Source organism: Pinus tabuliformis, chromosome 8 (assembly GCF_031772625.1).
Source record: "Pinus tabuliformis cultivar Carrire ecotype Pingquan chromosome 8, CPIR1, whole genome shotgun sequence".
In the NCBI taxonomy this organism is placed as follows: domain Eukaryota; kingdom Viridiplantae; phylum Streptophyta; class Pinopsida; order Pinales; family Pinaceae; genus Pinus; species Pinus tabuliformis.
In genome coordinates, this window is record NC_142294.1 from 1,721,303,207 (window position 1) to 1,721,325,672 (window position 22,466).

The following is a 22,466-nucleotide window of genomic DNA, read 5'->3' on the forward strand; positions in this document are numbered from 1 at the left end:
TCAATTTAGTGTTCCTAAATTGATGTCATTAATTGTCAACCCGGGGCTCGTAAGCTGATGAAGTGAAGGTGTACTATATGTACTTAAGCAACCTCTTAGAGCTTTTTGTCGTTTGGGGGTGTTGTTTGTGGTTAATTTATCTTCCTAAGATGGAGTGGTGATTTATAAACAGATGAGTGATAGTGTGTGTAAGGTGAATTCTAGATGAGTGAGAGTGTGTGATTAGTGGTTTCTAACTACTTGCTGAAAAGGAAAAGCTTGAAAGAAATAAATAACTTGAAATGACTTGAAAGTAAAGAACCACTTTCTAATGGCATTAGACACCATTCATGCTGCTGCAAATAAAAGGTAAGAAAATCACTTTAAAAACCAATGATAATGTTTATCTCTTCCTAACTCCCTGCTTCTAACACATAGTACTGTGTAAAACACGATTAGGAAGTAGCTAAAGATGAGTTAGAAAAGTGATCAAAAATGAGAAAAATCTACTTTAAAGACTAGTTATAATGTTTTGCTCTTTCTAACTCTTTGCTTCTATCATATGGTACTATGTAAAGCACGATTAGAAAGTAGTTAAAGATTAGTCTAAAAAGTACTCAAAGCCAGTTGTAAGTTATTAGTATTCTGATCTCTAAAAGATAAGCAATTTGTGATAAAGAGACCATTCATATGTTAGCAGACAACTTTGAGAAATTAAACTAAAAATCAACTATGAAAATAAAGTAAAGGCAGCAACTTTGAATCTGTCAACTGAAACTACCAATAGATATAAAGCAAATACATAAACACAAAAACAATCCCGGGTTAAAAACCTGCAAAAGAACAATACTGATCAGTCAAAATGAATGCTGCAAATCAATGAAAAAGAATTAAACTGTACATGTTTCAAGAAAAGGAAATGTTGAATGGAAAATAAAGAAATAGCAAGAATATAAACATGAAATACTATACAAGGGCAGTCATGAACAGGGGCCCTCCATTCATAATACCCAAAGAAGACTCAAGGAATTGAAAACTTCAGAACAGCACTGCTTCTATTACTCCATGTGCAGAAAATTACAGTCAAGAGTGCTAGAACAACACTATTAAAACAGCGTTTGGAAATGCACTAAAATGATAACAAGTTCATAAAACACAGCAACTAAAAAGTAACATTAAGCGTATGCAAACGCTAGTTTTTATAGGCATCTGAAAGATGGCCTAATGCGTACAGCTAAAACTTGAAAAATAAACTAACTGTCATGCGTAATTAAGGTTCAATAACACGTCATAAGCCTCGTGGATGAGCTGGAGGTTCTGGTCGTTATGGGCATTGAATCCAGAGTTGGATTATGTCCCCCACAACCTGCGTAACACGGACAAATCACCGTTTGAACTGACGTGACCCAACAGCTTACGTATCACCGTTAAGCTGCCTTTGTTGACCGTAACTTGACCCTTGTTGACCGGAGGTACAAATGACGTGGCTGGCTGAACCAATAGCACAGGAACCTCGAGCACCTTGATTCCTAAGTGCCCATGTGGCTCGTTTGGCAAAATGACATGTGGAACCTTAAGATTAACAAAAAGGCTGCGGAATCATCAGATGGCTGCGGAATCATCAGATGGCTGCGAAATTCCTGTAAATATGTCAAAATCTAAACAAAACAGTCACACATTAGCAAATATCCTTAATCATGCTTAAATTCATATAATGTAATGATCTGGGTTGGTTTTCAAGGAAAATGAGGCAAAAGAGAGAGATGAATGAGGGAAAACTGTAGGAAATGATGGATAATCAAGTGCAAAGTAGAGGCTCTACATACCCCCACTACGAGGGCATTGCATGTCCTCATGCAATCAAAAACATTGTTCAGTCCACCTGCTGGGATGCCTCTGCTAAGACATCCAGCCTTCTCTTCTTTCTCTGTGTGGCCACATTGACTCTTGGTCTTTTCATCAAACACCTGAATTTTAAATTGATCAAGGCTCTGTTTAACTTCCTGCATCTCTTCTTGAGCTTTTTGTTTTCCTTTTGCCATAGGCCCATATGAAGCATGGTGTTATCTTGGACCATCTTGTCCACATCGCTTTGTACCTTCAGTTTTTCATTTTCTTGTTTGATGTGGCGATTTAGTACCTCCAGCTCAAATATTTCCTGCTTGAGTGATTGAACTTGCTGCTCCAAAGGTTGAACAGTGCTCGGACCAGCAGCTGCTTGTTCTAACGTCTCCAGGTAATTATAAACTTTCTACTGATCTGGGTCAACCTCAGGTGATTTCTTAGGACTAGGCTCATACTGAAATTCAGATCCATGTTCATATTCAGGTTCATGCTCAAAAGGACTTTCCTCACGTGGAGGACTGGTCTCAACATACTCAGCGTGTGGAGGGCTTTTCTCAAAGTCAGGACTTGTAGCAACCTTCTCAGGTGTGCTTAAGTCAATGATGAGTGACTTTTTACCCTTTGTGGCCCCCACTTTTCTTTGTAACCTGCTGCTTCTTCTCACAGTGGTGATGTTCTGTTTTTCTTTTTGTGCCTTTTGCTTTTGTTTTTCCACCTTCTTGGAAAGGGCAGTTTCATGGAGTTTGGCCATTCTTTGTGCTAAGGGCTGAGTATCTTCTTCACTGGAGTTCTCAGGAGTAGCGTAAGTTTCTTGGGCTACAGCTTTGCCTTTATCTTTCTTTTGTTTCTTCCTACTCTCTTTTCTCTTTTGAGCAACTTCTTGGGCAAGTTCTGAAAGGGTTTCTGTGATGATTCTTTGAGCTGTTTAATCAATGTCCACACCAGGCTCAGGATCAATTTTATGTTCAGAATGATGTACATCAGTTTCTTCTTCAATCTGTTCTTGGACAATTTCCTCTTGATCAACAGTTTCAGGGGTAGCCTCTTTTCTTTTTCTTCTACTATTTCTAGGTACAGAGGTTTCTCCTGCTTCTTCAAAATGGTTTCTCACAAGAAATATCTCCCAGGTATCTCTTTTTGCTTTCAACTGTTCCTCAACTAGCATCTTAACAAGACCATGATGATACAGATGTGATTCAATGTTTCTTGGGTTCCTTTGGACAATTGAACACATTTTTCTAAGACTTGAGAGTAGAAAATATGGAAGGTTAATATCATCTCCTAAGAAATGCATCATGACTTTGGCATGGTAAACATATAAAACTCCAAACCTTCCCTCACAAGTAAAGAATTTTTGCACTAATAAAAGTAAAGTTGTCCATTCTTCCTTGACATAAGTAACAGGAATCCCTTTTGTAAAAATGTTGGTACCCATACCTGGATTCTTTAAGATTTGCTTCCACTGTTGGTCTTGTACTGATCTATTTTTAAACCATCTTTCTCCAGTTTGTGGGAGTGAAGTGGCCTGTGCTATACTGCTCTCAGTGACTGTAAACTTCAGGTCCCCTATCTCCACTTGATTGTCTTTGTCTCTGAAGGAACGTGCAAAGGCCTTCGTAACCTCTTTGTGGTAACCTCTGAATTTCTGGATGCATTGGAGCCAGTTTGCTTTCTGCAAAGCTTCTTTAACTTGAGGATATCCCTCCAGAAATTTTGAACCCTCTCGTTCTACTCTTAAGAGTTTACCCATTGGCTCTACGGCTCTGTTCTAAGACTTTTGGAAAAAAGGTTACACGACTTCAACAGTGGCCCTAACACAGTAAATTTACGGCTCTACCGTAACAGCCGTAACATACGTTCACTGATAACCAGAATTAGCAGAGAGGAAGAAGTAAAACAGAGTATGGCTGAGGTAGCAGCGTAGTGAGCACAGCGGAATAAGGGAACTGTGGAAATGAAACAGCGTGAATGGAATGATACGAGAGTATGAGGGTTATGAAATGATGGGTAGAAACGGTTAGGTCCTTAGGTTTCGGTCATGGGTTTACACTTGGCTGCGGGAATTATGACTTAGAGAGACGTAGTACAGTAGTCTACATCACTCAGGTACGAAAACCTTAATGGAGGAGCAGCCACAATTGAGTTTCAAAATCGTGAGGATTATGACCGATAAGTGTGGGGGATACGTGGATTTTTGGTCGCATGATGGGAAAGACTGGTAATCATTACATTAAATGGCAAGAAACATAACCCCGGAAACTTTGCAAAATGAGATAACCGTAAGTTTAAGATTTAGATCATACCTCAGATCCGCGCTTGGATTGCCTTTGATCAATTTCCACTAACCCTTCATTGTTTTATTGTTGTTGCATGACTCTTCTCCACTTATTGTTGATGACTTCTTAACTGTAAATTTCTTTTCAAACAGACTGTGTTTTTTTTATGCAGGTGCAGAGAGCTGCGGAATCGTTAGATGGCTGCAGAATTGCCAAATAGCTGCAGAAACTGCAGTGATACCCTCCGGCTGCACAAAACAACTTCAGTTATCTAAAAAAAATGACTTTATTGATGGAATGAAATGTAATGAATGGATGGATGGATGGAAAGAAATGAGGTGGAGTGAGAGTGATTAAATGAATGAGATGGTGAATGAAATGGATGAAATGGCGAAATGAGATGGAAGAGAGAGAGAATTTTTTTTTTTTATTTGGAAAACATGAGGTGTGAGGTGACCCTGATTTTCACCTCAGGTTTTCTGCATGAGACTGCCAATCAGAGATTGGTTTTCAGGCTCATACATTTATTCTTTTTTTTTTCTTTTTTTTTTTTCAAAAACCAAAGGTTAGGCTGATGGAGGAGAAGAATCCTTCTCCACCAACCTGATTGCAGAATCTTCTTTAAGCAACTTGACAAACTCTTCTTTTGAGAATGGCTTTTGGTAGATTTTCAAGCGATGGCCATTCACAATAAGACGAGTATGAAATTCATCAATAGTTTTCACTCGAACTGCTCCATTGCTAAAGACTTCATCAATCTCATATGGCCCAAGCCAATGAGTTTGAAACTTTCCTTTGAAGTCTTTGAACTTTGAATCAAACAATAGAGCCCAATCTTCTTTCTGAAACTTTCTTTCTTTGATATGACGATCATGCCATTTAGATCTTTGGTGTTGAACTAGATCGGTCCTTAGAATTGCATCTTGTCTTATTTCATCTAGTTCATTTAGCTGGTCCATTCTGTGTCTTTGAGCTTCTGAGAGGCTCATTCCCAATTGGACTGCCATCTTGAAGGTCTTGATTTGGAACTCAATGGGGAGCAGGACTTCCTTCCCATAAACAAGTTCATAGGGAGAATGTCTTGTTGTGTTCTTCCATGTAGTTCTATAGGCCCATAAGGCTTCAGGGAGCCTTTCCGCCCAATCTCTTCTATGAAGATGAACAGTCTTGGTGATAATACCTTCAAGAACTTTATTGGTAGATTCCACTTGGCCATTTGATTGTGGATGGTATGGAGTAGATGTTCTGTGCTTGATCTTATATTCCTCCATCAGCTTCTCCATCAATTTAGATGTAAACTCGCTGCCCTGATCTGTCACAATTTCCCTTGGGACACCAAAACGAGTGAAAATATCCTCAAAAAGAAATTGAACAACTGAACTTTCAGTGGCAGAAGGCAATGCTTTTGCTTCTACCCACTTAGTAACATAATCAGTACAAACCAGTATATACTTCTTTTGCTTTGATGGTGGATTAATTGGTCCAACAAAATCTAGAGCCCATTTCGCAAAGGGTTCGATGCATACCTGAGGCTGTAGAGGCATTTCATTTGAAGGAGTTGGTTTCCCAACTCTTTGGCAGCTGTCACACCTTCTAACATACTTCTTTGCATCTTTAAAGAGAGAAGGCCAATAATATCCTAGAGAAAGGATTTTATAGGCTATCCTCTTGTCAGCAAAGTGCCCGCCGCATGGTTCATCATGACATGCATTAAGGATGTCAGGCATTTCATCTTCCCGAACACACCTTCTGATTATACAATCTGGCCCTGTTTTGAACAATTCATTAGAAATCCAAGAATAATGTGCACTCTCCTGAATGATTTTCCTTTTCTCATTAGGAAATAAGTGTAGAGGAAGCTTCCCTGTAACTAGATAATTAGCCATATCTGCATACCAAGGAGTCTTGGTAGTCACTGCAAACAAGTATTCATCTGGAAACTTATCTTCTACTGGAGAATCTTCATTAGTGTTTTGGATTCTAGACAAGAAATCAGCTACTATGTTTTGTTTTCCAGGTCTATCTAACACAGTAATGTTGAATTCTTGTAAAAGTAAAAGCCATCTTGTAACTCTACCATTAGTGACAGGTTTGTTCATTAAATATCCTATGGCAGAGTGATCAGTATGGACAAAGGTTTCATAGCCGGTTATGTAGTGTCTAAACTTGTTGATTGCATGTACCACAGCTAAGAACTCTTTTTCTGTAACAGTATAATTTAACTCAGTGGGAGTCAAATTCTTACTTGTGTAATAAATGGCATAAGGGATCAAATCCTTTTTTCCCAAAATAGCTCCTAGAGCTGTATCTGAAGCATCAGTAGAAATGTGGAAAGGGAGTTTCCAATTTGGCCCCCTTAAGATGGGTGCTTCAGATATTCTAGTCTTTAAAGCTTCAAAGGCAGATTGACACTCAGGATCCCATTTGAACTCACAGTCCTTGGTAAGCAATTTGAAAAGAGGGGATGCTATCTTAGTGAAGTTTTCAATAAATCTTCTGTAATACCCAGTAAACCCAAGAAAACTCCTAACATCCTTCTGGCAATTTGGAACAGGTAACTTAGAGATGACTTCAACTTTGGATCTATCAACCTTAATCCCATCTCCTGAAATATGATGTCCTAAAACAATCCCTTCAGTAAACATCATAAAACACTTTTCATGACTTAAAGAAAGATTTGTTTCCTTACATCTTACCAGTACTGTTGTGGGGAAAAGTATCCGATGCGGATGACACTAACCCTTTCTAAAGGTGACAGTCTTTAGCAACAACTGAATGATAAAGTTTTCATGTTCCACTTTATGAAAGCACAGAGAGAATAGAAAGAGGGTCAACCAACCTGGTGTCTTGCGCTTAGTCGATCCTTGTCCTTCTCTCTTTGTATCCGGTTCCCAGCTCTTTGCTCTCCAAACCGATCCAGCTACACACAGAATCTGCACAACAAAAGGGAGCAAACTACGAGATACAAGCAATCATAATTGAAGCATGGATTAGGTTGCATCAAATATACATGTAAACACAAAAGCATCTATGTAAAACAAGTATATAGAAGAACATGCAAACTTTATTGATAGAAAGTAACAGGGTTCCAGAGGAAGTTACAACCAATGATGTTGGCTCCAATCCAGCAGCACCTCCTCGGCAGCAAGAACTCTCTTCTTCACCTCTAGTAAAACAATCACCCAATAATCCTGGCAGTATACCAACAGCACCTCCTTGCTTATACAAAATTCCAGCCTCCTTAGACCTCATAGAAGAGCTCTATATATAGGAGAGAAGAAGAAAGGATGAGTCAGCTTGAGGCTGGCATAGAGCTGACTAGTGTCCTCTCCCTCTTCAGTTAATCTTCAGTTCTTGTGTCCACTTGGAGATCCTTGCTTACACATGGTGATTAAGAACCTCTTACTCATCACTGGGCGAATTCCATGAACCAAGTGTCAGTTTGGAAGCTTCCTGGGCAATTGACACCTTGCAGGATGACTGTGCCACTTGGCCAATCTCGCCCAGCGCAGGTAGTCTTCATTGTTTTTGACTTCCAGCGCAGGTACAGAGTGGGACAGTTGCAATACAGCGCAGAAGCTCAGTTAAGCAGCTGACATGATCCAAAATAAGCCTGTTCTGAAGTGTTTTCAGGTGGAGAACTGATTGGGAGTGTTGTTGATTGATGACCTTGTTCTTTTAGGGGTAAGAACAACATGTTTAGGGACTGAGGATCCCTGTAATTATCGACATTCCCTGCTCCTTGACGCGAGGCACAAAAATGTCTATAACAAGTACTTTTTCCAAATTTTCCAAAGCTTCTTCAAATGTATTGCCATAAACTGTGAAATCGTCCATGTATACCTCTACACAATCATGAATCAGATCTAAAAAGATTCCTAGTACAGCCCTTTGAAATGTAGCGGGTGCATTGTACAATCCAAAAGGGAGTACTCGGTAGGCAAAAGTTCCCCAAGGACAAGTGAATGTGGTTTTGTCTTGATCTTCAGGTGCTACCTAAATTTGATTATACCCACTAAAACCATCCAAGAATGAGAAATACTTTTTACCTGCTAAAGTGTCTAGTACCTGATCAATAAAAGGTAGAGGGAAATGATCCTTTAAGGTTGCCTTGTTCAATTCTCGATAATCAATGCAAACTCTCCACTTACCATTCTTTTTGGGCACTATAACCAAGGGAGAAACCCATTGGCTATCTGAAATGGGGTAAATGAAGTTTACCTTGAGCAATTTCTGGAGTTCTTCTTTCACGATTTCCCTAAGGTTTGGATTCATCCTTCTTTGTGGTTGCCTAATAGGTCTGCTATTTTCTTCAATATAGATGTGATGAATACAAGTCTTAGGATCGATTCCTTTCATGTCAGTGTATTCCCATGCAAAGGCAGTGGAATGTTTTTGCAACAGTTTAGTTAATTCTTCTTGTTGTGGTCTTCCCAAGTTTTTGTTAATGTTCAATGTTTTTCCTGGAAGGATTTCAACTGTAGAACTACCAAACTCTTCCATTGAGAAGAGAGACATCTGTCTAGAGGAGAGATATTCAATGTCTGCATCTAACTGAAACTGTGTAGAGTCATATTCTAAAGGAATTTCAAAATTTTCTAATGTATTTAGAATTTGACTATCCTCACTGATTTCAGAGATGGTTAGAACAGGTTGAATAGTATCCTCATCATCAACCCACTCATCTTCTCTTATTTCTGTTATTGCCTTTGCTGGAGGATACAAGTTAAATTTCTTGGTGGAATTACCATCGGATATATACATGTCTCCAGACCTACAACTTATGAAAGCATCAGCTGTGGCCAGCCAAGGTAAAAATAAGAGGATGTCCTCCTAGATTGTTCTTGGGAGTTAAAATCATAAAATCAACTGGATATTCCCAAGAATCTAGAGAGACTGGAATATCTTCCAATACACCATCAGGTTTAATGATTGATCTATCTGCAAGTTGCAGTAAAGTAGGTGTAAAGAGAAGGTTAGGAAGCTTTAACTTATCCATGGTTTGTCTACTCATGATGTTGATCGCGGCTCCTAAGTCAATCAAAGTATTTGGGATTTCAACCCCATTAATATGAGTTTTGACAATAGGGCTACCGCGATCCACATATTTTTGCATGGTAATCTTACCCATTATTATGTCTGCAATTTTTCCAACTAGATGTATCCTTTTAGTATCTCTGGTTATTTTTCTTGTTTTCTTCAAACTCAACTCCTTTATTATCTTCGCTAGAATGGGAATTTCCTTAATGGCTTGTAACAAGGGAATCTTGATACAGACATTCTTCAATTCATCTAGGAAACTATAGTCAGGCACCCATATCTGCTTTTCCACCCCTTTGTCAATTTGCAATCTTTCAGGAAAAGGAGGTGTAGCTAAAGGTGTAGGTTGCTCAACTATGTGAGTTGTAGAGGTTGATTCTTTTTCTTTTTCTTTTTGGATATTTTGGTTTTGAAGTGATACTTCAGAACCTTTATTGACTTTGAGAGGTTCTTCCTCAGAAATGCTTGGTTGTTGAACACTTGTAGAAGGTTGATCTAAGATTCTACCTGATCTGAGTTGTACTTCGTTGAGAGGAACAACCATATAGGTAGGGAATGGTTGACCTTCTATCATGTAAGCATTTTGAGGGTTCCTATTATTTGGATTTGGTAATGGCTGAGAGGGAATTTGATTTGATTTCTGCTGGGATTGAAGTGATAGTTGAGAATTTTGATTTTGTGGAGGAGGTTGTTGTTGTTGAGGGTATGGCAATGATAGTTGTTGACCTTGATTTGGAAGTTGTGGGGCTTGCTGATTCTGAAATGATGGAGGATATTGATAGAATTGAGCAAATCTCCCATAAGGATTTTGCATGCTTTGCATCCATGCTTGAAAAGCATTTTGAGGTTGAGGCCAAGGTTGTTGCCAAGGATTCCAATTTGGTTGGGATTGAGAATTCATAGAGTTGTTAAACCCTTGATTCTGTTGTCCTTGCCAAGGTCTCCTTGCAATAAAACAGAGAGATTCAAGTGTATCTGGATCCTCTTGAAATACTGCTTTGAGGCCAGGAATTGAAGGACAATCCTTGGTATCATGAGTTTCTGAGCAAATTACACATGTTTCTACAACGTGTGCATCTAAGGGACATTCCCTTAAAGCATGTTTCTTTCTACACTTCGGGCAAAAGATAGCCAAAGCCTCAGCTTCTGCTTTTTGTTTATTGTGAATCTTAAGGGTATCAAGTTGTTCACTAAGACTCCCTAAGATGTCAGTTTTAAATTCATCAAGCATAATGCCGATTTCAGCCCTACTCACTGATCCTGTTGCAGATTTATTTGCCCTAAGGAGAGAAGGATCTCTAGGCCCTTTTTGAGTTTTTGATTTGCCCCTTGAGAGATGGATACAGCGTTCTGCTATATCATTGAGTGAAAGTTGAGAAATATCCCCTTTCCCCATCATGTTTAAGATGTCTATCCATTCATCCCTAATGGCTTTTAATAAGAGGGCTTTTAAGGTCTCTTCATCCAAGGTACTCATTTTTGCTCTTTTCAAGTTATATTGAAATCTTTCAAGTAAATCTTCTAAGCTCTCATCTTCTTTTTGTATCATTTTAAAAACCTCGTCCTTGTGATTAGTAGGCATACAATAGTCCAAATACCTATCCAAAAATGTCTGTTTCGTTTCATCCCAAGTCCTAATGGATTGAGTGAGTAACCCCATGAACCATTTCAAGGCTTGATCCTTCAGTGTTGAAGGGAACAATTTGAGTTTCTGGGAGTCATCCAGGTAGTCATAAGTTCGACACACCACTTCAAACTCAAATAAGAATGTTTCAGGGTCCTCAGTCCTTAACCCATGGAAGTTAGGGAGGACAGATGGTGATATGTTTTTCATGGTGGCTCGGGAATCCTCATTAACAATGGGAAACCCAAATGAATTATCCCCATCTCTATTTCCTCCTCCAAGGGGACCTCTTCCTCCATTATTGTTATTGTTGTTTCCTCCTCCTCCTCTACCTCTACCTCTACCCCTACCACCTCCTTCTTCCTCTGCCATGATGATTCTCCTAGGGATTTCAAAATCTTCTGGTTCCTCTACAAAAGGTGAATGAGAAGAGATTTCTCCTTCTTCTTCAGATGATTCCACTTCCTCAATTACAATTGGTCTTTCTGTAGGAGAAAGAGAAGAGTCTCTTCCTGGTTCAAATTCAATAGAAGGTGTAGGAGAGTCAACTCTTGGCTCTTGAATTCCAGGAATTCTAGGACTAGAAGTTTCGGTTGGAGATAAGGGGGGTGTCTCTTGTCTATCCCTTGAAGCAGATGGACTTGTAAAAATTGAACTTCGAGCTCTAGCTAAAAACCTTCCTCTAGAATCTCTAGCTCTATGCATGCCATTTTTTATTATTTTTCTTCAATTCAAGTTAATAGTTCTTTTTCTGATCTTCCAGTTCACTCTAGGTGAAAGAAGAGAGCATACTCAAGAAACTACTAAATCAATAACTTTCTCTTTTCTGATCCTCCAGATCACCTTGCAGTGCAAGAGGAGAGCATACTTTGATAGGTTATCAACTTCTTTCCTTGAAATTTTATGTTTTTTTTTTCTAAGAATATGGCTACTTAATTTCACTTCCCCGGCAACGGCGCCAAAATGTTTAGTCAATTTAGTGTTCCTAAATTGATGTCATTAATTGTCAACCCGGGGCTCGTAAGCTGATGAAGTGAAGGTGTACTATATGTACTTAAGCAACCTCTTAGAGCTTTTTGTCGTTTGGGGGTGTTGTTTGTGGTTAATTTATCTTCCTAAGATGGAGTGGTGATTTATAAACAGATGAGTGATAGTGTGTGTAAGGTGAATTCTAGATGAGTGAGAGTGTGTGATTAGTGGTTTCTAACTACTTGCTGAAAAGGAAAAGCTTGAAAGAAATAAATAACTTGAAATGACTTGAAAGCAAAGAACCACTTTCTAATGGCATTAGACACCATTCATGCTGCTGCAAATAAAAGGTAAGAAAATCACTTTAAAAACCAATGATAATGTTTATCTCTTCCTAACTCCCTACTTCTAACACATAGTACTGTGTAAAACACGATTAGGAAGTAGCTAAAGATGAGTTAGAAAAGTGATCAAAAATGAGAAAAATCTACTTTAAAGACTAGTTATAATGTTTTGCTCTTTCTAACTCTCTGCTTCTATCATATGGTACTATGTAAAGTACGATTAGAAAGTAGTTAAAGATTAGTCTAAAAAGTACTCAAAGCCAGCTGTAAGTTATTAGTATTCTGATCTCTAAAAGATAAGCAATTTGTGATAAAGAGACCATTCATATGTTAGCAGACAACTTTGAGAAATTAAACTAAAAAACAGCTATGAAAATAAAGTAAATGCAGCAACTTTGAATCTGTCAACTGAAACTACCAATAGATATAAAGCAAATACATAAACACAAAAACAATCCCGGGTTAAAAACCTGCAAAAGAACAATACTGATCAGTCAAAATGAATGCTGCAAATCAATGAAAGTGAATTAAACTGTACATGTTTCAAGAAAAGGAAATGTTGAATGGAAAATAAAGAAATAGCAAGAATATAAACATGAAATACTATACAAGGGCAGTCATGAACAGGGGCCCTCCATTCATAATACCCAAAGAAGACTCAAGGAATTGAAAACTTCAGAACAGCACTGCTTCTATTACTCCATGTGCAGAAAATTACAGTCAAGAGTGCTAGAACAGCACTATTAAAACAGAGTTTGGAAATGCACTAAAATGATAACAAGTTCATAAAACACAGCAACTAAAAAGTAACATTAAGCGTATGCAAACGCTAGTTTTTATAGGCATCTGAAAGATGGCCTAATGCGTACAGCGAAAACTTGAAAAGTAAACTAACTGTCATGCGTAATTAAGGTTCAATAATACGTCATAAGCCTCGTGGATGAGCTGGAGGTTTTGGTCGTTATGGGCATTGAATCCAAAGTTGGATTATGTCCCCCACAACCTGCGTAACACGGACAAATCACCGTTTGAACTGACGTGACCCAACAGCTTACGTATCACCGTTAAGCTGCCTTTGTTGACCGTAACTTGACCCTCGTTGACCAGAGGTATAGATGACGTGGCTGGCTGAACCAATAGCACAGGAACCTCGAGCACCTTGATTCCTAAGTGCCCATGTGGCTCGTTTGGCAAAATGACACGTGGAACCTTAAGATTAACAAAAAGGCTGCGGAATCATCAGATGGCTGCGGAATCATCAGATGGCTGCGGAATTCCTGTAAATATGTCAAAATCTAAACAAAACAGTCACACATTAGCAAAGATCCTTAATCATGCTTAAAGTCATATAATGTAATGATCTGGGTTGGTTTGCAAGGAAAATGAGGCAAAAGAGAGAGATGAATGAGGGAAAATTGTAGGAAATGATGGATAATCAAGTGCAAAGTAGAGGCTCTACACCTTTCGCACTCCGCGCCCGCAATTTGCGGAGTCTTACAACATATTTGACCAAAACTTGGGCTTTGAGACCCAAAACATGTTGTGGGGGGATTCCATTCTCAACAATTCTCTGACACAACCTTAAGATATTGACTCTACAGAACCCACATATGGGAACGCATATTTAAATCCCCTTATTGATTAATTTATTTCTTAGTCATTTATGAGAAATCTAACCTTCAATGAAAGTGAAAATTGGTTGACAAAAATCCTACAAAATTTCATGGCAATCTTATGAGAAACAAGGAAAGTAGAAATAGAAATAGAGTATGGGAAGATTGAGCAAGTAAGCATACTCCCCACCCAACCAATTAATCAAAAGTTATAACAATTAACCAAATGTTAGTAGGAGAATCCACTCCCCTGTGGCTACCCCATTGATATAAAGATTATGTATTATGAACCTTACATGTTGTCGCAAACCAACCCTCACAGAAAAATCAAAATGTGACCTAACACATTAAAGGAGAGGTGAAGAAACAAAAGCTGAAATACTAACTTACTTGGTATGCTCCCGCCGTGTTAACTACAACACATGCATTAACAAAGGAAATCATCCAGTATGGCGGATAGAACCCAAACTCTGCCAATAGGTTTCCAGGTGCATTTTCTCCAAAGGTTTCATAGCCTAGGAAACCACATACCATAAAGAAGGTAGTTACTATCATCATAGACAACCGATTTTCTTTCTCAAAGTTCTGTTTTCTGGGGGAGGGGACTTCAAAGTATTCTGTACAGTTATTTATTAGAGGTAGAAAAAGAGCTACCATGCAGCTTTTTACCTTTCAAAGGATTCACATATACAAAGGAATAGTAGAATTTGATCAATACTTGAATTTCAAGGACAAGTGGTGTATATGTAAATGCTAATGTAATTTTTCCAAGTGCTTGTAAAATCAGCCAAACTACCTGTGCTTATGCAATAGTAAAAGAGGTAGTTGTGGTGATTCCACCAAGTGTTCCATGAATCTTTCCGTTTTCTACAATTTTCCCCAATGTTGAATGGAATAATATGGTATTTTATTTCACATGGTGAGTCATATTAGGTATTGAAACTCCATAGCCCATCAATGAATGAAAATAATGGCAGAAAGTAGGACGAAATAGTACCGATTATTTTGGCAACGGTGAGAGAAAATCATAATGTTGCATATGTGGAGGACATTGTTGCTTCCACTATTGAAAGGGCCCATAATTTATGAAAGATCTGTATTTGAGACAAGATAATATGTATAACTCCATAAAGGATCATATAAGTGTGCTCAGGGAAATGGCATAGAGACTCATGTCCTCGTTTGTGGTAACAATTTGATTGCCTGATTGCTCTGCGATGTCTATGAATTTTCATATTGAGATATTATTTCTTTCAATATGATAATGGAATTGTACTTGTAAACATTAACATAAAATTAAAATATTGAGAACATACCAATAATTCAATAAAATACAGAGAACATACATGCTAATTGTGCATGGTCCTATTTGTAAAAATGAGATGTTATTATTACAAGAATAAGAATTTTTTCAAATTTATAGTATATGTAATTAAAATAAGGTGCATGTATAAAAATATATTATCTTATTGCATTTTTCAATTTAAGATGAGGCTTGGTATAGGAATGAAATTGAAAAAGAAGACTTTCTTAATAAAATATTAATTATTTAAAATTTGGTAGAGGATAGGAAGGTAAGATCTTGCCTGGAGTATGTCTTAAAATTTCTTTTGCTTGTCTAAGAGTTTTTCTGATACAAGAAGATAGGTTAACCGCCAAAAACCCAAAGGCATCTAGCACGAGTGATAACATGCCCCTTAAGGACCACCAACGGTTTATTCCAGGTGGCATGGCTTTCCTTAATAATGGTGATGAGTTAATAATGATTATGAGACTTATTCACGGAAAAGCAAGTAGTGATGATTGTCCTAGTTGTTGGTTTGAAAACTGAGTTATGGTAGGTTTTCCCACCATGTAAGAAAGGAAAACAAAAATTGTTTTTAGCAAAATTACAGTATTACTCACTTAAAGCCTGCCAACTCAATTGAATGTAGCACTAACCTGGAACTCAATATCATGGAAATTCTTGTGATGCTTGACGTTGATTGCAACACCAACTGTGAAAGCAACACGGCTCCATAAAATACCACATATTGAATTAACGCGTAAAACCATGCTTTTCTTTCACCTGGGGCGGAAGACAGGAAATTAAGTCTACTATACTAATATCTAAAATTCACTGGTAAAATAGTATAGGGGAGAGCCTTCTATTGTTGTGCAGGGACCAATACTAGTTATAGTACTGGTCCCACACATCCATAAAAAAAAATCATAAATCATCAAAAATATGCACATAAATAGTTTATATTAAGTTATATAATTTAGTCCAAAATGGGCCCACATATTGATTGGGCCAACAAGTGTCAAATACCAAACCTTAACATCACAGGTTGACAAGACATAATGTCCCAAGTATCTCTAGCCTTGAATTACGAAATAAGTCAAAATTCACTATAAAACATTCCATTGAATTCTATTCAGGAGTACACCTATCCCATCAAACAATCACCTATTGATTTCCACTGGAGAAACACATCCCATTGCTTAGTAATACCTACACAAGAATAGGTGAAATGTGTGTCAGCCATATGTACATGTGTGTTTAACCATTCAACCTATTGAAGACAATAAATGAAAACATTCAATTCAGGAATTAGTTCAAAGGATGCAATAAATGACACCAACCCTTTAAATTCAAGTATTAAAAACACCAATGTTTTCAATTCAAGAATTAAAAAAAGGAAAGCACAAGGATCAACCATCAAATATTATCAACCATTTGATCATATACAAATCAATCCAGGCCACACATTTGAATTTGGGAGATGGAAATCCATGCCAATCTTCCCTACCAATTAAATTCTATATGAAAAACTATAAAACATCAACTCTTACTCATTTTCATTTCAAACATTCATTCTACTCATCAGCTATTGGAGACATACAATCAAAGTGTTCAGACATTGTTACATTCATTCTATTCAGAAGTTGTTTGAAACATATAAACGGAGCGTGTGTACATAGTTGCATTCATTCTATTCATCAGATGCTAGAGACATACAAACAGAGTGTGTGCACAGCATTACATTAATTCTATTCATTAGTTGTTGGAGACATACATGTATGTTTTTTTTGAATAATGAATAATGGTATTTTTGTTGAGAAACAAGTGTAAATTAAAGCCATTACAGCGAATATCACTTGTTAAATAGATCAGAAGATCGAGAAGAATTTGTATATGAATAACATACCCATTGATTTAGAAACCAATTTAATTTCCACTATAACCTCAAATCTGACCCGTGCAATTCAATATCATACTACTATAATAGAAAAGAATATCCTTTCAAAGAGCAAATTCTGATGTCAGGTAGATTCATTGTCTGGTTAGAGAAGCATTCCTAAATGAATAATAGACCCACCGGTTTAGAAGTTCTCTTTTAATTATTAGAATATCAAATTAAAGCGACATAACTACAAGATCATAGGAGCAAAACTAAAAGGAATTAGAGGACTAGCTATTCCAATTAGAGAATAATTGAAATTGGATAATTTGGATATTTTGGACCTGAAACTGATAGATCACACTTCCGTTCAATTGATTTAAGGACCATGCTGAGCTTTTGCATATAAGGGGGCAACATTGAAGGCATATAGTGCACCATTAGGTGTGGAAAACCCAAACTGCAATAGCTATAAGAACATGATATATTATCTCCATTAAGGTCTGTCAAAGTCCTGCATAAACTTAAAGTGAAGGTTTCAGAGTGATATCATGCAAATTTGCATCAATGGACCTGCCTAATAATTATAGTCCATCTAGCCTTACCACGACTATGCCTCTCTGTTTGGATTGGTAATTCTCCAGTCTCAAGGGGGTCCCGTAGGTGTTGTATGCTGCCAACAAACCCATAAATTTGTAAATAACCAAAGTTGATTGGCACACAGAAAACCCAGTGTGAGTTGTTTCCCCTAAGCAGTCAACAACAAGGATAAGTTTTTACCTATTAAGGATCATTGATATCAGATGCCTCCAACAGTACAACAATGAGTGAAGAATGATAAAACTAAAAAGATCCGTGCTAGAGGTGAATCTGAAATAAAAATAAGTATCAAGAAAACTAAACATTGCAACACATATAATGACTATTGAGCTAATAGATTCTAAGAACCAGAGATAAGGTATAATAGAACCAAACCAAATATTATTTGAGGTTGAATTACACCATAGTGGGGGCAACATTGAAGGCATATAGTGCACCATTAGGTGTAGAAAACCCAAATTGTAATAGCTGTGAGATGTTGCTATATTATCTCCGTTAAGGTCTGTCAAATTCCTGCATAAACTTAAATTGAATGTTTCAAATTGCTATCATGCAAATCTGCATCAGTGGACCTGCGTAATAATTATAGTCCATCTAGCCTTACCACGACTACACTTCTCTATTTGGACTGGTAATTCTCTAGTATCAAGGGGGTCCCCTAGGTGTTTTATGCTACCAACAAGCCCATATATTTGTAAAGAACCAAAGTTGATTGGCACATTGAAAACCCAGTGCGAGTTGTTGCCCCTAAGCAGTCAACAACAAGGATAATTTTTTACCTATTAATGATCGTTGAGATTAGATGCATCCAACAGTATAACAATGAGTGAAGAATGAAAAAACCAAAAATATATGTGCCATAGGTGAATCTGAAATCAAAATAAGTATGAAGCAAACCAAACACTGCAACACATCTAACAACTATTGAGCCAATAGATTCTAAGAACCAGAGATAAGGCATAATAGAACCAAACAAAATATTATTTGAGGTTGAATTACACCACATTGGGGGCAACATTGAAGGCATATAGTGCACCATTAGGTGTGGAAAACCCAAACTATAATAGCTATGAGAACATGCTATATTATCTCCGTTAAGGTCTCTCAAATTCCTGCATAAACTTAAAGTGAAGGTTTTAGAGTGCTATCATGCAAATCTACATCAATGGACCTACCTAATAATTACAGTCCATCTAGCCTTACCATGACTACGCTCTCTGTTTGGATTGGTAATTTTCTAGTCTCAAGGGGGTCCCCTAGGTGTTTTATGCTGCCAACAAACCCATAAATATGTAAAGAATCAAAGTTGATTGGCACAAAGAAAACTGAGTGTGAGTTGTTGCCCCTAAGCAGTGAACAACAAGGATAATTTGTTACTTATATTAATGTTTGTTCTGATCAAATGCCTCCAACGGTATAACAATGAGTGAAGAATGACAAAAATTAAAAGATATGTGTCTGAGGTGAATCTAAAATCAAAATAAGTATCAAGCAAACCGAACATCCCAACACATGTAACAACTATTGAGCCAATAGATTCTAAGAACCAGAGATAAGGCATAATAGAACCAAACCAAATATTATTTGAGGTTGAATTACACCACAATGGGGGCAACATTGAAGGAATATAGAGCACCATTAGGTGTGGAAAACCCAAACTGTAATAGCTGTGATAGTTTAGTTATAATAATTAGGATAGAGTAGGAAAAAGAACAAGAATGAAAGAAACCTCTTACCTGTATTTGACTTAGGTTTTGACTTGCAAGAAAAAAAAGAACTGGAACTAAGAATTTGAAAGGGAATAAGTATACAAGGGATAGACACCAGTACACGAACGCCTCCACCTTAGAGTTTTTGAATTCTAAAGGGAATAACTACATAAAGAGACTACAACTAAGAACCCTTACATAAAAACATGCTAACCCTTACTAGGAATAAAATTAATGGCAAGAACAAAATGATTGCCAAAAATAATGATTTGAGGACAAAAGAAGTTAGTTGGGTTGAAGAAACTACATTACGTCAAAGTTGTCACAGAAAAGAAAAAGGAATATCTCTTCCTGATAACTCATATTTTTACCAACTAGGAATAAAATGAATGACAATAACAATGATTTGAGGACATAGAAATCTAGTTGGGTTGAAGAAACTGTGTTATGTCAAAGATGCTATAAAATGAAAAAGGAACAACTCTTCCTGATAACCCATATTTTTACGAACTAGGAATAAAATGAATGCCAAGAACAATCATTTGAGGACACAAAAAAATAGTTGGGTTGAAGAAATTGTGTTATGCTAAACTTGTTACAAAATTAAAAAGGAATAACTCTCCCTGATAACTCATAAAAATCATCTAAGAATCAAATAAAGAAGTTTAAACCCTTCCAATAATGATTTTCAGATCCGAAATGTATTCAATTACAATATATAGATAAAGCATTTATTGTTGTTGCTGATTGATTGCAAAGGCCAATGAATTTCCTTGTTTTCTAATACAATTTTTTAAAATCAGAATTTGGTGGTAACTTTGCAAGTTTTTGCAGCCATGGCAAGAGTTTCTATTGCAGATCATACAAGGAAAAGGAGGAGGAGAGGGGCGAGGAGGGCCCAATTGCAGTCCAATTCATCAGATGAGGATAGGGGGGGTGATGTGAATGATCCCAATGCGCCCAGTAATGTCGTTGAAAAGGACACTGTGGTGCAAGGTGCAAAGAGTCACCTTCAACCATAGAGCAAGGTGCAAGTTCAACAAAGAAAATCAGTGCCATCAAAGGCTGGACAAAGTAAGACATGCTAACTGCAATTGATGACATTGAGTTTAAGGGACATTCAATCTGTTCCTCTATAAAAAAAACATGGTATTGCTGCCTATAACATACATTATTGAATAAATGGGTTGACTAATACAAAGCGTAGAGGGCCTGTTACAGTTATGAATGAAGAGGAGGAGGCCGAGGTGGTTGAATGGTGTAAGGAGATGATATTCCATATGAGGCAGTTGGTGAAGCGAATGAAAATGCAAACTTGATTTCAAATGATAATGCAACATTATTAAACAATAAGCAATTGAGCATGCCAACCCAGGTAAGCCCACCATCATGGTTGGTAGAGGCCATGATCAATATCAACACACATAATGTGTCTACCACCAATGAGGAAAGCATGGACATGCCTTCACAACCATCAGAGTTGAACACCGAACTTGTTCATAATTTTGTGGAAATGGTTCACTCGAAGAGGCGCCTATTCAACATGAATTACCTGAAGAATCCAAAAATAGGGTCCAATCAATTGTACCAGAGGTTGAAAGCCAAGTGTCAGATCCTAGGGAGCATGGGACAACAAATAAGAGAATACTTGGTGCATTCCTAAAGCTACCAATATAGAGAGTGAAGGCCTCATCAAGGCACTCAACTGCAAATTGTCTTCATTTGGGGAGGAGTTCACAGTTGCTCACAATTGAAGATTATATGAATTTATTGTTTAATTCTGAACATAAAAAAAAAGGAGTTGGCCAAGGACAAGATAGCTGCAAGGATTGCAACAGCAGAAGCTCAATCAAAGGAAAGGATGGAAAGACAAAAAGCAAGGGAAGACAAGGAAGGTCAAAAACAATTGGCAAGGTAAGAGAGGGGGGCAAGAAAGGTTCCATAAGTGTTGGAAAGAGGAGGGGGGGTGACAAGTAGGGAAGTCTATGGTCCAAACTAGTTTGAGGCAAATAGGATGATGTACAACACACTAGACCACATTGCAGAGCACACACCATCATACCAAGAGTTTATTAGAATCCAAGTCCCCTAATATTAGCTAGGGGTTTTTCCCACCTCATATACCCCTACCAGTGTAGGTTTAAATCCTAATTGTGTTTATATGACACCTACACTCAGTGTTGGGGTTAGTAACACAAGTGGACACTTGTGCTACTCAATCCCTCCATGGCTACAAGGAGAAAATTGGAGTCAAGGATATGGTAACATTCAAGCACATGATAATCAGCCAATCTTGGGTAGTCCACCATACTTAGGTCAAGAAGGAGACTCAACAATTTTGGGAAATGCAAGAAATGGAGGCCATCAAGCATAGGGGTGGCATGAATTAATTTTTGTAACCACATCGCAATGTGAATTTTGTAAGGATGCAATATGTTGATTGATTTCATAGTAGAAGCTAAACTATAAACTATATTGAATTTGAATTGGAATTATGATCTGAAAATTATTTTTATTTCGGTGTGAAGATCCAACTACAACAAGTATGACCAAGATAATCACTTAATTTGGTAATTACTTGATGAAAGGCAACATAATAAATAATGAAAAGAAGTTAACATAAATCACAAGTAGTTACCAATAGAAGATACTAATAACCATCGAGAAACTGAGCATGAGGGGATTCAACAAGAAGCAAAGAGATCTATAATATCTCTCTGTAATATCTATCCAGTGGAAGAGATGTGTTCCTATTTCAAAAGAGGTTATATATTGACATTTCCTATTTCAAGAGAGGTTACATATTTCACATATAAAGATAAAAAATTATTATTGTAATTAGGATCATTACAAACATATTCGCTATTGAATAATAGGTAGAAGATTCACTCTAGCTCTTTCCACCATGGTGACCCTCAGCATTATGGACCATTTCCATTTTCAAAGGAAAGATCTGCCCAGGAGCATGTGGTTGAGAAGTGAAATGGAAACTAGCCCTCTGTCTGCTCGAAGAGGCAGTGAACAAAAGAATCCTTTTGTTCTCACTAAAGGAAATTCAGGAGAAAATAATAGAAAGTAAAGATCAATTGAATCCAGTTTGAAACAACATTGCAAAGGAAATAGAACTAAATGAAGTTTGGATTAGGTAAGATCACTGCAACCAAGAAACACTTCTCATTCTTATTATGATCACTGAAACCAAGAAACGATTAACATATGATTCATAGGCTGACAAGCAATGGATGTAGGCACATGACCTATGGCTGTTGCTTTTGACTTGTACATAAAACAGGGGATGGTTGT

General features: G+C 37.4%; 1 pseudogene; it reads right to left on the bottom strand.

Moving 5' to 3' along the window:
* The window catches only part of LOC149242939 (amino acid permease 3-like), a 35,811-nt pseudogene that overhangs the window by 9,541 nt on the left and 3,804 nt on the right, over positions 1 to 22,466 (bottom strand).